The 17,477-nt window shown below is 41.1% G+C and overlaps 1 protein-coding gene across 2 annotated transcripts in view; it reads left to right on the top strand.

The window, feature by feature from the left end:
- The window catches only part of SLC35F4 (solute carrier family 35 member F4), a 287,250-nt gene that overhangs the window by 58,687 nt on the left and 211,086 nt on the right, over nucleotides 1-17,477 (top strand). Inside the window, exon 1 of one of the 2 annotated variants that reach the window (XM_070797653.1) lies at nucleotides 16,516-16,603. The exons of the other annotated variant lie outside the window; for it this stretch is intronic. The gene's annotated coding sequence lies outside the window, so the exon portion shown is untranslated. Of the gene's footprint in view, nucleotides 1-16,515; nucleotides 16,604-17,477 lie in introns of those variants that run through there. 2 annotated transcript variants of the gene reach the window in all.

The raw sequence follows: 17,477 nt of genomic DNA, 5'->3' as shown, positions 1-17,477 counted from the left end.
GAAGACCAATTAAGGGGGTGGTCATCCAAGCAGAGGCCTGAAGAATGAGGCTAAGGCAGCTTAACAAGAGTGTTCCAGGTGGAGGGGAAGAAAAAGGAGGCCAGCAAGTTTGGACCCTAGTGAACAAGGAGCAGAATTCAGTGCCAGAAAGATGGCCGGGATCAAATTATTTAGGATTTGGGCTGTGGTAAGGAGTATGGAGCAGCGGGGCTATGAATGGTTTTAAAAAGGGCCTACTGTCTTTTAATAATTTTTAAAAATTTATTTATTGGCTACACCATGTGGGAATATGGGATCTTATTTCCTTGACCAGGGATTGAGCCTTCACACTTCACATTGCAAACTTGGGAAAAGAGCCTACATTGCTCTGATTCTGTCTTAAGATCTCTTTGGGCCACTGAAAGGAGATAATGTAGAAGGATGAGAATCAAAAGAGAACAACGTGTTGAAATGTTTTAGTTGCAGACAAGGCAAGAGATGGAAGTGTAGCTGGATATCGTAAATCCTAAATAGCTAGATTTAAAATACGTTTTGGATGCTGAGAGATCTTGCTTGTCTTAGATGTGGTAGGTGAGGGAGATCTAGGGGTTCAGAGAAGGATGGGGAACGGGTGGTGAAGGTAAAGGGTTAAACTAAGGATGGCTTCTAGATCTTAACTGAGCAACTGGTGCATTAGAAAGACTGGAGGAGAAATTGGCTTTGAGTGGATGAAAATAATTTTGGTTTGATTGTGTTGAGTTTGAAATGCCTCTTTCCATCCGAGTGGGAATATCAAATAGGCAGCCAAAAGCATGAACCTGGAGCTGACAAATGAAGTCTAGACGGGAGATTCAAACGTGGCATGCATCAATATATGGATTCTTTTCGCGCCAGTGTATATATGGATGGGAGCACTTGGGGGATGAACTGTAGATACAGATGAGACAAGGCCCAGGACAAAGCACATACGTTTTAAAGATTTGGCAAAGGAGGGGACAGCAGCAAGAGTGATGAAAGTCAGGGGTATATGTTATGAAAACCAAGAGATTTGTTGTTCAGTTGCTCAGTTGTGTCCGACTCTTTGTGACCCCATGGACTGCAGCATGCCGGGTTTCCTTATCCTTTACCATCTCCCTGGGCTTGCTCAAACTCATGTCCATTGAGTCGGTGATGCCATCCAAACATCTCATCCTCTGTCATCCCCTTCTCCTCCTGCCTTCAATCTTTCCCAGCATCAGGTGTTTTCTAATGAGTCAGCTCTTCACATCAGGTGGCTAAAGTTTTGGAGCTTCAGCTTCAGCATCAGTCCTTCCAATGAATATTCAGAGTTGATTTCCTTTAGGATGGACTGGTTTGATCCCCTTGCAGTCCAAGGGACTCTCAAGAGTCTTCTCCAACACCACAGTTTAAAAGCATCAGTTCTTCAGTGCCCAGCCTTCTTTATGGTCCTACTCTCACATCCATACATGACTACTGGAAAAACCAAGAGATAATACCACGTAACAGATGTGGGATTGCTAAGCTATGTCTGGTCCTACTCAGAAGTCAAGTATGATAATGTGGTCATCAAACATGGTACTTTGGTCAGGATCTCAGTGAAGTGATGGACAAACCAAGTCAAGCCACCTAGATGCTTCATATTAGCTTCATCCTACACAGCCTAGGGCTTACCTGAGTTCCAGGTGCTTTGTTGAGTCCACTCAGGTATCCTGGATGAGTAACTTCTCTGGTTCCCTGAAGATCTGGTCTGGCCCTCCCTCTCTGCTTTGAGGAAGTTGAGGCTTAATCTTGAACACAACCCAGAAAGAGAATATAACATGCTCCACGGGGGCTGCATATCTCTGGTACTACTCCAGTGCGTTATAACTTCTATATGGAAGATACTGAGGATAGAAGGATAAAGATGGCCAAAAACTCTTTGATATTCATCTTATTGAGAGGTGGGCTCTGTCACCCTTCTCCTGAAACTGGGGGCTCTATAGCTGCCTTTACAGAACAGGGCAGAAGTGTAAAAGTGATGTTGGGCCAGTTTCCATTCCTGGCCTTAAGATATTCAGTTCAGTTCAGTTGCTCAGTCGTGTCCGACTCTTTGCGACCCCATGAATCGCAGAACACCAGGCCTCCCTGTCCATCACCAACTCCTGGAGTTCACTCAAACTCACGTCCATCGAGTCAGTGATGCCATCCAGCCATCTCATCCTCTGTCGTCCCCTTCTCCTCCTGCCCCCAATCCCTCCCTCCATCAGAGTCTTTTCCAATGAGTCAACTCTTCGCATGAGGTGGCCAAAGTACTGGAGTTTCAGCTTAACATCATATTGGCACCTTCTAAATCCTGTCTCTGGAAACACATTTGGAGCCCTGGGATGCCATGTAAGGAGTCTGACTTCCCTGCTGGAGAGACTACATGGAGAGACCCTAAGATTACCAGGAGGATAAGAAGAGGCTACCTAACTGAGCCAAGCCTTCCAGGCGTGTGAATGAAACTGTCTTGTGTTTTTCAGATCAGCCCACCTATTTGCTGAATACAATCGAATTATTGATGTTTAGGGGTAGAATTCGTAACCCATGAAGTCAAAAGATATATTAAAACATTCTTATTGTTTTGATGCATGAAATTTTAGGGTAGATTGTAATGTAGCAATAGATAAGAGGAGCCCTAGGAGGCCCTTTGGGCATTTAGGTCAGTTTTCCTTAATCAGAAGACCCACTGTCCTCTGCACAAGAGCAATATTGTTTCTTTGTTGCTATTTGAATTATCTATTTTTATTTGGTGCCAGTCAAATCTTTTTTTAGCATATAAGAGGCAATAAAAGAGAAAAACTTATTGAAGGAACTGTCAGTTAATAAACAGAATTTTTAAGTGAATGTGAAGAATAACCTAGTTTACCTTCTTGCCACAGGTCTGCTATTGTCTAACTCCTTACACCTGCAGTGCAACCACTGATGTTCATTATGCTGACCTTGATTTTCTGTATCTTATTTTAGTGTCAAGTGTTGCATGGGTGATACCACAGGACAATGATGTAATTGATGGAAAAGTGCCAAGAAACACAGTTAAAAGATGGAAAACTTATTTTATTGCAAAAGGCACAGAAATTTACCTCTAAGCAGGTAACGACAAGAATCAAACTGTTCACTATGCTCCCAGGCACAGGCTCGGGCTTTCCAGATTCCCAGGTTTCCCATGGGGACTCCAAAGACGCATCAGCATGGCCTGAGGGTGTCACTGGGTTCATTCTCAGGTTTTGTTTGCCACTTTGTTTGTTTGTGTCCCTTGGCCAGGGCTAGGACCAGGAAGAGGGGAGTGAAGTGGCCAGGGCACAGTTTTTAAGAAGACATTCACAGGGTTGTGCAAATGTAGGATCAGTGCCTGAGCATGTGAGTGCCTCCTTAAATTTTACACCCAGGCATCATACTCACCTCACCCAAGTCCAGTGTCTGCTCCCAGCCTCTCCCAACTGTTCTGGATTTCCTGTATGCCACCCCCGCCCCCCTCACCAGATTCATATTTCTGAGTGATAGCTTCAGCAGCAGGTGAAATTGAGGTCAAGTTCCCAGGCATCTCTGAATATTGAGAGCAGAACCAGGCTTTGGGTTTTTTGGAAGTCCATTTGCAGAAGCAAATTAATTTTTCTAGTACTATAGTTGACCAGAATATTTGATTTGAGCAGCCTTCCCACTACGGTGGAAGAAAAAGCATTAACTGCACCTGAGATGGTCATATTTGTCCACAGATAACATTTACTCGATGGGACAAGTTATTAAGTAACTCCCCTGCTGAGTTTGTTTCTCCAGGCCCCTTAATGGCTTGCTTTAGTTTTGCAAAATACCTTTGTTACCTGCTGATGTAGTTATTATGGTGCATGAACACACCCTTAATCTTACCCTTAGGAACCTATTGGTTTTTAAAAATTTGCTTTTACCTCATGGTACACTGAGCTGTAAAGTGAATTTCTAGACTAGATTGTAATCACTGTTTGCTAAAAGAGACAACTTTAGATTCTGGTATAATTTGGTGGGCTATCAGTTCAGTTTAGTTGCTTGGTTGTGTGCAATTCTTTGCGACCCCATGGACTGCAGCATGCCAGGCTTTCCTGTCCATCACCAACTCCTGGAGCTTGCTCAAACTCATGTCCATTGCGTTGGTGATGCCATCCAACCATCTCATCCTCTGTCGTCCCCTTCTCCTGCCTTCAGTCTTTCCCAGCATCAGGGTCTTTTCCAGTGAGTCAGTTCTTCACATCATGTAGCCAAAGTATTGGAGTTTCAGCTTCAGCATCAGTCCTTCCAATGAATATTCAAGACTGATTTCCTTTTAGGACTGAGTGGTTGGATCTCCTTGCAGTCTAAGGGGACTCTCAAGAGTCTTTTCCAACACCACAGTTCAAAAGCATCAGTTCTTCAGCATTCAGCCTTCTTTATGGTCCAACTCTCATATCCATACATAGTTACTGGAAATACCATAGCATTGATTAAACAGACATTTGTTGGCAAAGTAATGTCTCTGCTTTTTAATATGCTGTCTAGATTGGTCATAGCTTTTCTTCCAAGGAGCAAGTGTCTTTTAATTTCATGGCTGCAGTCAACATCTGCAGTGATTTTGGAGCCCCAAAAATAAAGTCTGTCACTGTTTCCATTGTTTCCCCATCTATTTGCCATGAAGTGGTGGGACCAGATGCCATGATCTTAGTTTTCTGAATGTTGAGTTTTAAACCAGCTTTTTCACACTCCTCTTTCACTTTCATCAAGAGGCTCTTTAATTCCTCTTCACTTTCTGCCTTAAGGGTGGTGTCATCTGCATATCAGAGGTTATTGATATTTCTCCCGGTAATCTTGATTCTAGCTTGTGCTTCATTCAGCCCGGCATTTCACATGATTCTGCATTAAGTTAAATAAGCAGGTTGACAATATACAGCCTTGATGTATTCCTTTCCAAATATGGAACCAGTCTGTTGTTCCATGTCCAGTTCTAACTGTTGCTTCTTGACCTGCACACAGATTTCTCAGGAGGCAGGTAAGGTGGTCTGATATTCACAAGAAGCTTAAAGCATGGGAAAAGGTTGTCTCTGTGACTTTGAAACTGTGGCTGAAATAACATTGTTTTAGCCTTTGGCTTTTTTTTAAAGGAAGAAATCAGGTATATGACAAATCAAGCAACAATAGCAATAAGGAACAAGTTAAATCTTAAAAAAAATGAAATACATGATTGGCAAAATACATACTACTATAAATAAAGTAGACAACTAATAAGAACTTGCTGTGTACTCTACTCAGTACTCTGTATATGGCCTATATGGGAAGAGAAGCTAAGAGAAGAGGGGATATGTGTGTATGTGTAACCGATTCACTTTGCTGTGCACCAGAAACCAACACAACATTGTAAGTAAACTATACTTCAATAAAAATTTTTTTAAATAAATAAAATTTTAAAATGACAAAAAATGAAATAGGACTAACAACTGATAGAGTAAATCAAGCTGCAAAAATTAGGGCACATTAGAGAATCAGGTGTTTTAGTAACTTTATGGCATAGCAAGCTTTCCCTTTTTTCAAACACACATCTGCAAGGCATTAGCTATATTATTAGAAATCTCGGTCCATTCTCTAATTTAGATTACATCTTTGTCAATATTCTTATTACTTCAATCAGTTTAAATTTGTGAAAGTGATGATCCTTACAGAAGCAGGTCCTTGTGTTGAGATCTGATGCTAAAAATACCAGTCTCAGGGGCTTACTCTTTTCTACTCTAAAACTCAAGTTTTATGTCTCCAAAAAGGAAGTTTTCTTTCCTTTCTATTCATACTCATTTGATAAATACTTTCATAAGGGAAGAATACATAAAGTAATTTGGGCTTATGTATTATAGATACTCTGAAGAGGACAGTTAATGAAGTTCAGAACAAGATGTTAATTACTGAGATGTCTGCCAGTCAAGTCACCTGTGATGAGAAACATACCTTGCATTGGTTTTTAATTTGCCTCCCCTATTGGCTTGCTCTATGTGCTATAAAGACTTCCAACTGTAATTACATATAGTATATAGCATTTTATCTTACTCACCTAGTATCATATTTTGCCTTCAACTGCTGCCTTAAAAGCTCTTCATCCTACTCTTGATTAAGTTAATTTATTTAGAAAGTGGCACAGATGATGTGTAGATGCATGTAATTGGTTAATAATAATAAGCCTATTCTGAAAATTGTATATATCATAAGCTTAATACTATGCTGGTCTTTTTTCTTTTGTGATTTCTTATTTTTGAGCTATAATTGACATAGAACATTACACTAGTTTTAGATGTACAACATAATGATTTGGTATTTGTATGACTTGCAGAATGATCACCACAATAGGTCTAGTTAACACCCATCACCATGCATGGTTACAAAAAATTTTTTTTGTTATGATGAAGATTTTTAAGATTTCCTGTCTTAGCAACTTTCAAATATGCAATGCAGTAATAATAACTATAGTCACCATGCTATACATTACATTCCTATGACTTATGTTCTGATTCCTCAGTTTGTGCATGTTTTTTCCAGAAATCTTTTCTTAGCAAAAGGTCATAAAAATTCTCTATTGTCTTCTAAAATTTTAAAGTTTTGTTTTTCATATATATGTATTTAATATACTCAGAATTAGTTTTTGTTTATGATGTTGTGTGTGTGTATATATGTGTTTAGTTGTGTCTAACTCTGCAGTCCCAAGCCTTCCAGTCTCCTCTGTCTGTGTAATTTTCCAGGCAAGAATACTGGAGCTGGTTACTGTGTCCTATTCCATGGGATCTTCCTGACCCAGGGATTGAACGCATGTCTCCTGCCCATGTCTCCTGCATTGCAGGCAGATTCTTTACCACTGAACCACTGGGGGAAAATGTCTCTTTACAATGTAATATAGGCACCCAAATTTATTATTTTTCTCACATGGATAACTGGTTGTTCCAGAATATTTATTGAAATATTTATCCATATGTTCTCCTAGTTATTTGCAGTTATACCTTTCCATGTATCAAGTTTTCACAGAGGCAGAGCTTTACTTCAGAATCCTCTCTTCCATCAGACACTTTGCCACTCCTCTTACCAATACCACAGTCTTAATTACTACAAGTTTATAAGAAGCTTTGATATTTGGGAGTATTGGTTCTTCTACCTAGTTCAAAATCACTAGGCTATTCTTGGCATTTAGCTCTTCATAAAAATTATAGAATCAGCTTATCAAATTTCATGAGCAACTTTGTTGATATTTTCATTGGAACTGCATTTGATTCACAGATGAGGAGATTCTCCTTTTGAATATTGTTTATACCTTTGTTTATTCCTGTATTTTAAGTTTCTCCATGATATTTTGTAATTTGTTCCATATAACATATCCTTATACAGTTCATTGTGAATGAAATATTCTTGAATTTTTATTTTCTAATCCAATATTACATGTATAAAGGAATATTATTGATTTTAGAATGTGGATCTTGTATTTCACAACTTGGCCAACCTTTTTATCCCTCCTAGTAATTTATTCATATATTTTCTTGTATTTTTTGTGTTAACAATCATATCATGTATAATAAGGGACCATTTTTTCTCTTCTTTTCCAATTGTTATTCCTCTCAATATTTTTCTTGATTTAATGTACTGGCTAGGATGTCTGTAGGATACTAATTATCTGTCTGAATAGGAGGGATCCTTACCTTGAAATAGAATTTAAAGGGAATTGTTCTAAAGTTTTAATATTAAGAGTGATGTTGGCCATAGGGTTTGGTAAAAATATTATCAGGTAATCAGCAAAATTGCTGCAGTCCTATGAAAAGTGTAAAACAGGTTATAGGAACAAGATTCGGTCTTCACTTTGCAATTGGTCCTGAGGCTATGATTGATATTCCTCATCACACCCCTCTCTACCTCACTCGAGTTCATTCACACCAGACAGCATTTAAACAGGTCTGAGTTGTTTTCCTGGTCAATCATCTAGATCTTCATTCCTTATGATCTGAGCCTTTGTCTATTTTTATCTTTATTTTTAACACCTGTGGACCATAGTTGCTGAGATTTCCCATTTAGTATGATCACAAGGCACAGAAATAGCCCAGGGAATTCTCTGGTTTATAGACACCCTGGTTTCTGCTCCAATTGTATAGTATCAATCATAGATCTTTATCATAATCAGGGTCAATAAACACCTACTTTGACAGCGATCCTTTCTTTGGCTACTGGTCTGCTGGAATGAGAAGCCGATATGACTGACTAGATGTTATAGCTTTTTGTTCACACTGCGTCCTCTGCTAAAAGTTTCCCCTTCCCTGTGAACCAGGGTTCACAAGCTGATGCTAAGGTTGTGGAGAGAGGGAGCAAGTGGGCCACTGAGAAGAATGCTGACAGGGCCCAATCATACTTGTTGGTTTCAGACCCACGCATTCTAGTTATTAGAGATGAAGCCCCTGGATGGCCACTCCAACCTCGATGCCATGAGGGTAATTATTTCTACATTGTCTCTGATGATTAAGTGTCACCATTTGGCCCCTGCTATCCCCAAATCCCATCAACACCACAGATATAGTGATGTTATAGTCAGGGTCACTGGTCCATGTGGTATCCCCTTTGACTTTAATCTACAGAGGACCACCATTGCCCAACTTCTCAGTGAGTCTGATATGACTCTTGCCTGTGCATTCTGCCTTTGGCCATTGCTGGAGAACACACTCAGGTGTTGAGTTCTCTAGCCTCTCTTAAATCCATCCTAATATACTCACCTCTCTGGAGAAGGCGATGGCACCCCACTCCAGTACTCTTGCCTGGAAAATCCCATGGATGGAGGAGCCTGGTTGGCTGTGGTCCATGGGGTCACGAAGAGTCAGACACGACTAAGCGACTTCACTTTGACTTTTCACTTTCATGCACTGGAGAAGGAAATGGCAACCCACTCCAGTGTTCTTGCCTGGAGAATCCCAGGGACGGAGAAGCCTGGTAGGCTGCCGTCTATGGGGTTGCACAGAGTCAGACACTACTGAAGTGACTTAGCAGTAGCATTAGCAGTATACTCACCTCTCAGAGCCCTTTGACTCCTCCCTTAATACTCTGCTAGGATGATTCCGTATCATTACATCCTGTAGAGGTAGAGCAAGCCAATGTACTGTAGGCCATTATTATGTTCAGTCTCCCAAGAGGCCACACCAGGCACATTTTTAGACCAGTCTCAGGTGATTTTCCCAGGATATTAAGCTCCTAAATCACAGGTAAAAGCTCTTATATCAATACATTCCTTTCTATTATAGCTATATTTTTGTCTTCTAATTCAGAACCTCAAAGATCCATTGTCAAATGTATTCTCCATTCTCTGGGTACCTACTTATGCCCATGGGCAGGTCTTGCAATTCTAAGAACATGTTTCCATGTTCTTACCACAGTAGGGGCTTTATTTCTTTCCTTGGGTTGTGCTGCAATGTAGCATGAAGGCGGTAAGGCAAGATGGGTTAGTTCTTGAGGTAGACAAGCTTGATCACAAGGTGTACCTGCCTCAGGTGGTGTTTTCCCACATCTCCAGGTGAGAGGGAGCTATATTCTAGAAAGGGAAGATGCTACTTCTTCTAGTGTGGAGAAATTAAAAAGATTCAAGGGATGCAAAGTTCTCAGGTCTTTCTACATCCAGGTCTCAAGGGCTCACTCTTATCCTATCAAGTTTCTGCTTTAGATGTAGGAATTCTATCACAGATCTCTTGTAGTTCTGTGTCTTTTAACAGTAAATCCTGAACCTAATTTGCAACACAATCTGCTCTGTGGTTGCATTTAAAGCCAGTCTATCCCACTATCCTTATTAGTCCTCTCCCCCATACTGTGTTCAAGTGCAGAAACCAATGGTTCACCTTCCACCTTACCTCATTTCCATCTTCTAAGGTGAAGTCGTATGATGGTGATGCTGGATCATTGGTGAGTCATTAATTTCAGAGCCCCATCCTGAGGGCCTGCTTCCTAAAGCAAACCCTGACACCAATTCTGTTAGGGTAATTTCTTTCCAGAAAGCAGAGCATGGGATACAGGCTTGCATTTCGGAAGTGGTAGTTGAGAGGTGAGTCCATGCTACTAGTGTGAGTTTCTAAAGAGTGAAATGAAGGCAGAGGGAAAGGCAAATGTAAAGGTTTATTATTAAGGGGCCACTGCTGTGGAAAACCAGAACACATTATACAGCCCTTCTGTCTAGTGAATAGAGCCAACTCACATTGTGTACTGAGGCATGGAAAGGTGGAGCATTTTCCCATAAACTCCGGTCACCCATGGCTCAGAGGTGACTGACTGTACTTACATAACCCTGATAGTGGTTGCCTCCTTACCATTTTTTCTCTAGGCACCTTATGTGCCTCATCCCTGTCCCAGCTCTGTCTACCAATCTGTTACCATAGTGAGTTGTGTCTATAAAACAGGTAATACCATAATTTTATTAGTAGTATGTGAATGAATTTAGTGCAAGAAATTAACACCTACTAAATGTTGTTTTAGGCCCGTCACTACTGCCTTTTTCTTTCTTTTTTTTTTTTTTTTAATTGAAGTATTAGCTTTCCTGGTGGCTCAGCAGTAAAGAATCTACCTGCAATGCAAGGGACTCGAATTTGATCCCTGGGTTGGCAAGATTCCCTGGAGTAGGAAATAGCAAGCCACTCCGCTATTCTTGCCTGGAGAATCCCATGGATAGAGGAACCTGGATGGCTGTAGTCCATGGGGTCACAGAAAGTCAGATATGACTTAGAAACTAAATGACAAATAGTTGATTTTCAATGTTGTGTTAGTTTCAGGTATATAGCAAAAATGATGGAGATCTATATCTATATCTATCTATATATATATATATGCTAAGTTGCTTCAGTCATATCTGACTGACATATATATATGGTAAGGAAACTGCCTTCCAGTGCTGGAGACATAGAGTCACAGGTTTGATCCCTGGATTGGGAAGATGCCCTGGAGGAGGACATGGCGACCCACTCCAGTATTCTTGCCCGGAGAATCCCCATGGACAGAGGAGCCTGGTGAGCTACAGTCCATAGGGGTCACAAAGAGTCAGACATGACTGAAGTGATATAGCACAGCACAGCTTATAAAAAATATATATATATACACATTCTTTTTTGTATTCTTTTAAAAACTTTTTGAAAATTAATTTATTTTTAATTGAAGGATAATTGCTTTACAATATTGTGTTGGTTTCTGCCATACATCAACATGAATCAGCCATAGGTGTATTCTTTTCCATCATGATTTATCATAGGATGCTGAATATAGTTCTCTGCGCTATACAATAGGACTTTATTGTTCGTCCATTCCATATGCAATAGCTTACCTCTGCTAGCCCCAACCTCCCACTTCATCCCTACCCCCACCCCCTCCCCCTTGGCACCCACAGGTTTGTTCTCTATCGGTGACTCTGTTTCTGTTTTGTAGTTAACATTTGTGTTATATTCATTTGTGTCATATTTTAGATTTCACACAGAAGTGATATCACATGGTATTTGTTGTTCTCAACACCTGCTAAATGTTAAAAGCCTTTACATCTTTCCTGGTTTTGAGGTGGTAAACAGATACTTTGTTCAGAGGCTGGAGAGATGAGTCCCAAATCAGGCCGGCCTTGAGCTAGGCTTCTGAATAGTAGGAATGTGGAACGTGGGGAGATTCATTTTCTGCATGACTGGGAGGGCTGAGAGAGTTGAGGCTGGGGTAGATCTTGAGCTGCTATTTGTGTTTTAGTACTTGATTTGATTTTGCTCAATAACTATCAGCAGACAGAAGCCTCTACTGCAGTGTAGCCATTCGGAACCATTTAATGAGAAGTAAAGCAAAGACATTACAGTGTGCTAGGAGGTTTGTGAGAATGGGATTCTACGTGCATGGGGCTTAATAACTATTGAGAGAGAGACCATCATTGTGATTCTTTCTGCATGGCAGGGATGTGAAGTGTGACATCTGTGCATTCCCTCTGAGAAAATGTGAGATGTGCCCTGGAAGAGCAAGGTTAGTGGGCAAGACTCAAATGTCCTGCTTTTGGCTGCACTGTTAGACTTTACTTTTTTTTTGACTCTGCAATTCTTTATTGCTTCTTTATTGACAGGTTGGTGTAGTTCTGCCCTTCTGTTTCCCTTTTCCCTACAATCGTTTCCTTTACTTTGAGTCAACTTCTTACCCGCCCCCCCCTTTTTTTTTACTTCTTAAATATCGCTCTTTTTGCACGTTTCCTTTGTTTATGCTGGTGCAGTGTACAAAAAAGCAAGTTATTGCTGGAAAGAGTGGTTAATACTGCTGTTCTTGGCTAGTTAAGCATCCTGAGAGATGCAGTCATGTTTAGAAGGAATGTGAGGTGAGGGGAGAAAAAGATTCAATGAGTAGGGAAGAGGGGGCTCCTACTGGGACATCATTAAGCAAATACTGCCTGGCTAGGGAGCAAGATAACAAGGCTACAGCTAGAAAAGCATCAAAGGTAGAAATAAGAAAGGTGCTATCTTAGGAATTGGGGGATAAAGTTTTCAATTAAATTTCTTATACTTTTTAATGTTTTAGAGTTTGTCCCAACCCTTGAGGTTAAGGGACAGGTCAAATACTGATATATGGAAGGAAATGCAATAGGAACCACAAATCTGATTCCTGCACAGGATGAAGATGTCTATTGTCAACATCAAGGGCAAGATCCATACTTTATGTAAGGCAAAGAGTGTGCTCCTTTAACAAACACCAAAATTCAAGAAATAAACTATATCTATAGTTCAAAACACTTAAAACACTTAATGACCCTAATAAACTCAGATATGTTAGGAGGTTAGGTTGTGGATTGGTGAAAGAATTTTGGTAGCATTGTAAATTGTCACTGAAATATTAACATCTGTGACTTTTGGTATTATTCTATCTCAGGAGTTGGCAAACTTTTTCTCCAGAGGACCAGATGGTAAATATGTTGGGCTTTGCAGACCGTTGTGTCTCTTTTGAGACTAATCAACTCTGCACTTACAGTGTGGTGAAGGCAGCCATAGACAATATATAAATGAATGGGTGTGACTATGTTTAATGAAGTTTTACTTATGAAAATAAAAGGTAGGCTGGATTTGGCTGACACGTGTAGTATGTCAACCTCTGGTCTAAATTGTCATTGAGATGTTGGTATCTGGCAAAGCACTGCTACATTTGTTTTAGAAGAGGAGTTTTCAGCTTACATGATCAGAATCACTGGGGGTTGCATGAAGGAAAGTGCAGCCTCATTTAATTCATGTTCACTTCCTCACTTCCTGGCCTGATTCCACCCTCACACCAGTGGTGCAGATGTTGGCACTTGACAACCAATGATCCAAACCGACCTAAAACCGCCTTTATACATTGGGAAACCATTGACTTAAAGTGTTTTGGTACCAACTGCAGCAACTGTTGTTCCCTCAGTCACTTCATCAATACTATATGGTTTAAAACACTCAGAGTTGGTAATAAATTAACAAAAATGATAATGATGATGATAGTGATGATAATAAAAAATGATAATAGTGAAAACTGCTGTTAGCCATGGATTCTTTGACTTAAGGAAAACAGCAAGAGTAAGTATGCAAACAGCAACTTCTGGGTTTGGTACACATTTATTTACATAGGAAAGCCTCTGCCTTAGTGTATAAAGGAGTCTTTCCCAGAGCTGGTGTGCAATAAATGTGTTCAGAGTTTTGTTTAAGTCTTAGGTTTTGCCATTGTGAGTTTTCCTATTCTTACTTCCAACTTAGAGCAGAGAAATCAGTGTATGTCATAGCTGCTGCCAAAGAAGACTTTGAAGTTAGAAGTAACTGTTTTAAGGGCTAGCCCTAAATCTTTATTAAATGTACTTGATTCACTTAAACACACTTATTGATGGCCTACTATGTAAAAAAGGTCCCTGATGACTGCTAAGAGCTATCAAAATGTGAGAGATAAACACTCTGCCTTTTAGGAATTTCTAGTCTATAATCATATCATGGCATCTGGTCCCATCACTTCATGGGAAATAGATGGAGAAACAGTGGAAACAGTGTCAGACTTTATTTTTGCGGGCTCCAAAATCACTGCAGATGGTGACTGCAGCCATGAAATTAAAAGACGCTTACTCCTTGGAAGAAAAGTTACGACCAACCTAGATAGCATTTTCAAAAGCAGAGACATTACTTTGCCAACAAAGGTCCGTCTAGTCAAGGCTATGGTTTTTCCAGTGTCATGTGTGCACGCGAGAGTTGGACTGTGAAGAAGGCTGAGCGCCACTAGGTAAAATGCCACACAGTTTCCTCCAGGGATGGGGGGACAACTCCTTTCCCTATTCTTTATCCCACTTTGACATATGTTCCCCAAGTTCTGCTTCCTATTGTGTCCCACATCTCTCAAATAACCGTGAATATATTTTATCTCCCCAGCTGCCCTTTTTCAGGAACTTGGTCAAAGCCCAGAGGGGTGATGCTGTGGGGCCAGGCTAGAGGAGGACTGAGGCTCTCTTCCTTTAGCCTGATTTCTGTTTTGGAGGATGCTTAGTGGTTCTTTTGTATATTCCTAAAGGGAGGAGCGGAGAAGGAAATGGCAACCCATTTCAGTATTCTTGCCTGGAGAATCCCATGGACAGAGGAGCCTGGCAGGCTACAGTCTACAGGGTTGCAAGAGTTGGACACAACTGAGCAACTAAGCACACACACCAAGGGAGGAGCAGAGGGGAAGGGCAGAGTTTGGGTTTCAGCAGGGCCCTAATTCTATCTGTCCTGCAGATTTGTCCTTGCTTTGAATCTTGATGTGAAAGGGTCCCACAAACATTACACCACAGAGGCTATATTTAGGCAGTTTTAATAGGGTGCATGGTGCCACTGTATACACAGAGAATACACATCAGTGATTAGCAAGGCTGAGCGCTCCACTTTTGTTTCACTTGCCGACGATTGGAATAGCAAGACTTTCTTCTCAAAAATTAATTTCTGGGTCAAAATCAAAACAAACTCAGTTATTTGACTGATTATAATTTTAATTGGAGAGCATTTGCTGCAGACTTCACCGGCTGTCATTTGACCTTCACCTGCCTTGTGAGAGCCTCTGCCGCCTGCATCAAACGCCACATCTTTCCATCTGATGGAAACGTGTAGGCTCTCGATTTTGTTTTGCGGTATCCTGTGTTTCTTCTGCAGTTGCTGCTTTTTGTATCTCTTTCCTTCACATCTTCCTTTCTCCCCACACTAGGTAAGAATACAGCTATGAAGGTACTTTGAAAGTTAAAGTACTTTACAAACCTTTGGTGCTCGCAGAATACCGAGTGTCTTTCACTTCCCTGTTGTCCTTGAAGGGGGAGAAGTTTATGTGGTCAGTACCTATTAAAGGCCAGGCCTTGAATGAGGCCTCTTGGTATAAATTTTATTCAACTCTCATGATGCCCTTGCAAGACTTCTATTCTTATTCTTATTTTCAAGATGAGGCATTTCAGGTTGAGAAAGACTGTTAACTTGCTCCAAGCCACACAGCAAATAAGTGGAGAATCTGGAAGTAAGCTTACACTCTGAAATCTTTGCTCTTTTCACCCAGCTTTCCCTCACCTTTATGAGCTCTGGTGCTTATTTATGGTGGGAAATAAGGAAGAATTACCAAATTCAATAGTAAGTAACACAAACTGGAATTTGGAGAAGCTGCTGCTTCAGCTGTAATCCCAGATCCCCAAACTTCACCCAGTCCTTTCTCCAGCCAGTTCTGCCAGGGACTCTGCTTCCAACTCAGGTAGTTTCTGGGAAATAGCAGTTTTATTGTCTCCCAAACTGGAATTTGGGATAAAAATTTCTCTGAAGAAGTCAGTTTACTACTTTACAATATAAGAATTGATAATACCATGCAAATTTATGCAAAGTATCTATCTGCCTTAGAGGAGATTAAAATAAGATGGGCCCACACCTTCCAGGTAAATTGTCTGAACAGTCACTTTTACTTCCATGTGGGAAGGGATGAGCCCTTTTCTTTGATTTTTACTGAGACTTGTGCAGTTCTGAGTCCTTGACCTTATACTTAGTTCTGGCCTTACTGTACAGCATTCTCTGACATACTGCCTAGATCATGAACAAGTTCTGACCACGGTCAAAGACAGAGCTATCATTTTTCAACTGGAAAAACTGCTCACTATGGACAGTCTTAGAGCTGTCAGACATTTGGAGACTTTGTTGCAGAAAGGATGGGTTCACAGGAACCTGGGCAAAGACATCAGCTATTGATGCTAAGAAAGGTGAGAGCAGAGGCCAAAATCGGGGGTAGTCAGTGATGGTGGCAAGTAACAATTTTGGGAGGTTCCCTGCCCTGTAATCTTTATCAACCTCTCTAAACTATTGTAAACAACAAATTAACAAGCAAAAAGTGAAGATCATTCAACAACTATTTTTCGCTGTGTTACTCAGTGTGGTTGTTTATAACCATTGGCATCACCTGGGAGCTTGTTAGAAAATCAGCTCCCAGGATCCACTCCAGGCCTCCTGAGTCAGAATCATGCTCACGTGATTCTGCACACGGCCCCAAGCGGAAGTGTTCGGGCAGCCATTTTGAACCAGGAACTCTGGTTTTAAGGGCTGGTTGCAAGGCCTCTGCGTGCAGCGCCTTATGAGCAAGTGAAACTGGAGGAAATAGCAAGGAAAAGGTTAGACTTAATTTTATTACTCAGGTTCTATTTTTATTTCCCAGGAATTGTTAATGGGCTTTGCTGGTGACTCTTTGTCAAAGCCAAGTGAATTAAGGGTCTAAAATTAAGACGATATTGTGAGGAGGACTTCTCTGGGGAGAACCGTGTTACCTAAACTGAGCACGAGCAAAGAGTTGGGAGGTGCTCAATGCCCTCATCTCACATCTGAGGAGGAGATACCTCACTAACCAGAGAGCTTAAAATGTGACTCTTGTGAGTAGAAGCGCTGGTAACCAGCTGTCACCTAAGCCCTCTGGGAAATCAAAGGGGAGAAGGGATGGTGAATCCTCTGGCAGAGGAGCAAAGCCGCTGTGTATGAATCGTCACACTGCCCTCGGGCAGAATGTGGATCCCAGTGACAAGACGGGGAGCCAGTGGCTGGGAATAATTTTAACAGGGTTTACCCAAGGTGAGGAGACCATGGCCAAAAGGCTGTGAGGTGACATTGGTGGTGGTGGGGTGGGGTGGGGTGGGAAATAGGAAACAGAGGTTGTTGGAAATGGGCAGCCAAGCGAGAGGCTGATATGTAAAGGGGGTTGCAGTCGGAGGGACTTCAAAGGAAGTCTCTAGATAATCTGTAAAGATACCCACCATATAAATGTCAGCTCTAAATATCCTCTAACTCCAGAAAGAACAGCACTATCTTACTATATAGAACTTATTAAGTAGGAATTCTCCTGCCCATTTACTTAAACCCTTTGAAGCTTCAACTCTGGTTGAGACACAGGTCAGAAATAGCAGGTAAGTTCTGGGAGAAAGAGTTTAAAACAAAGTGTTAAGCAGACCTTCCTCCCCTGAGGCAGTGTGGTAGTGGAGGCGAGAGCAGCGAGGG

Source organism: Bos indicus, chromosome 10, assembly GCF_029378745.1.
Source record: "Bos indicus isolate NIAB-ARS_2022 breed Sahiwal x Tharparkar chromosome 10, NIAB-ARS_B.indTharparkar_mat_pri_1.0, whole genome shotgun sequence".
NCBI lineage: Eukaryota > Metazoa > Chordata > Mammalia > Artiodactyla > Bovidae > Bos > Bos indicus.
Note: the sequence above shows the minus strand (reverse complement) of the source record. Positions and strands in the feature narration are given on the sequence as shown.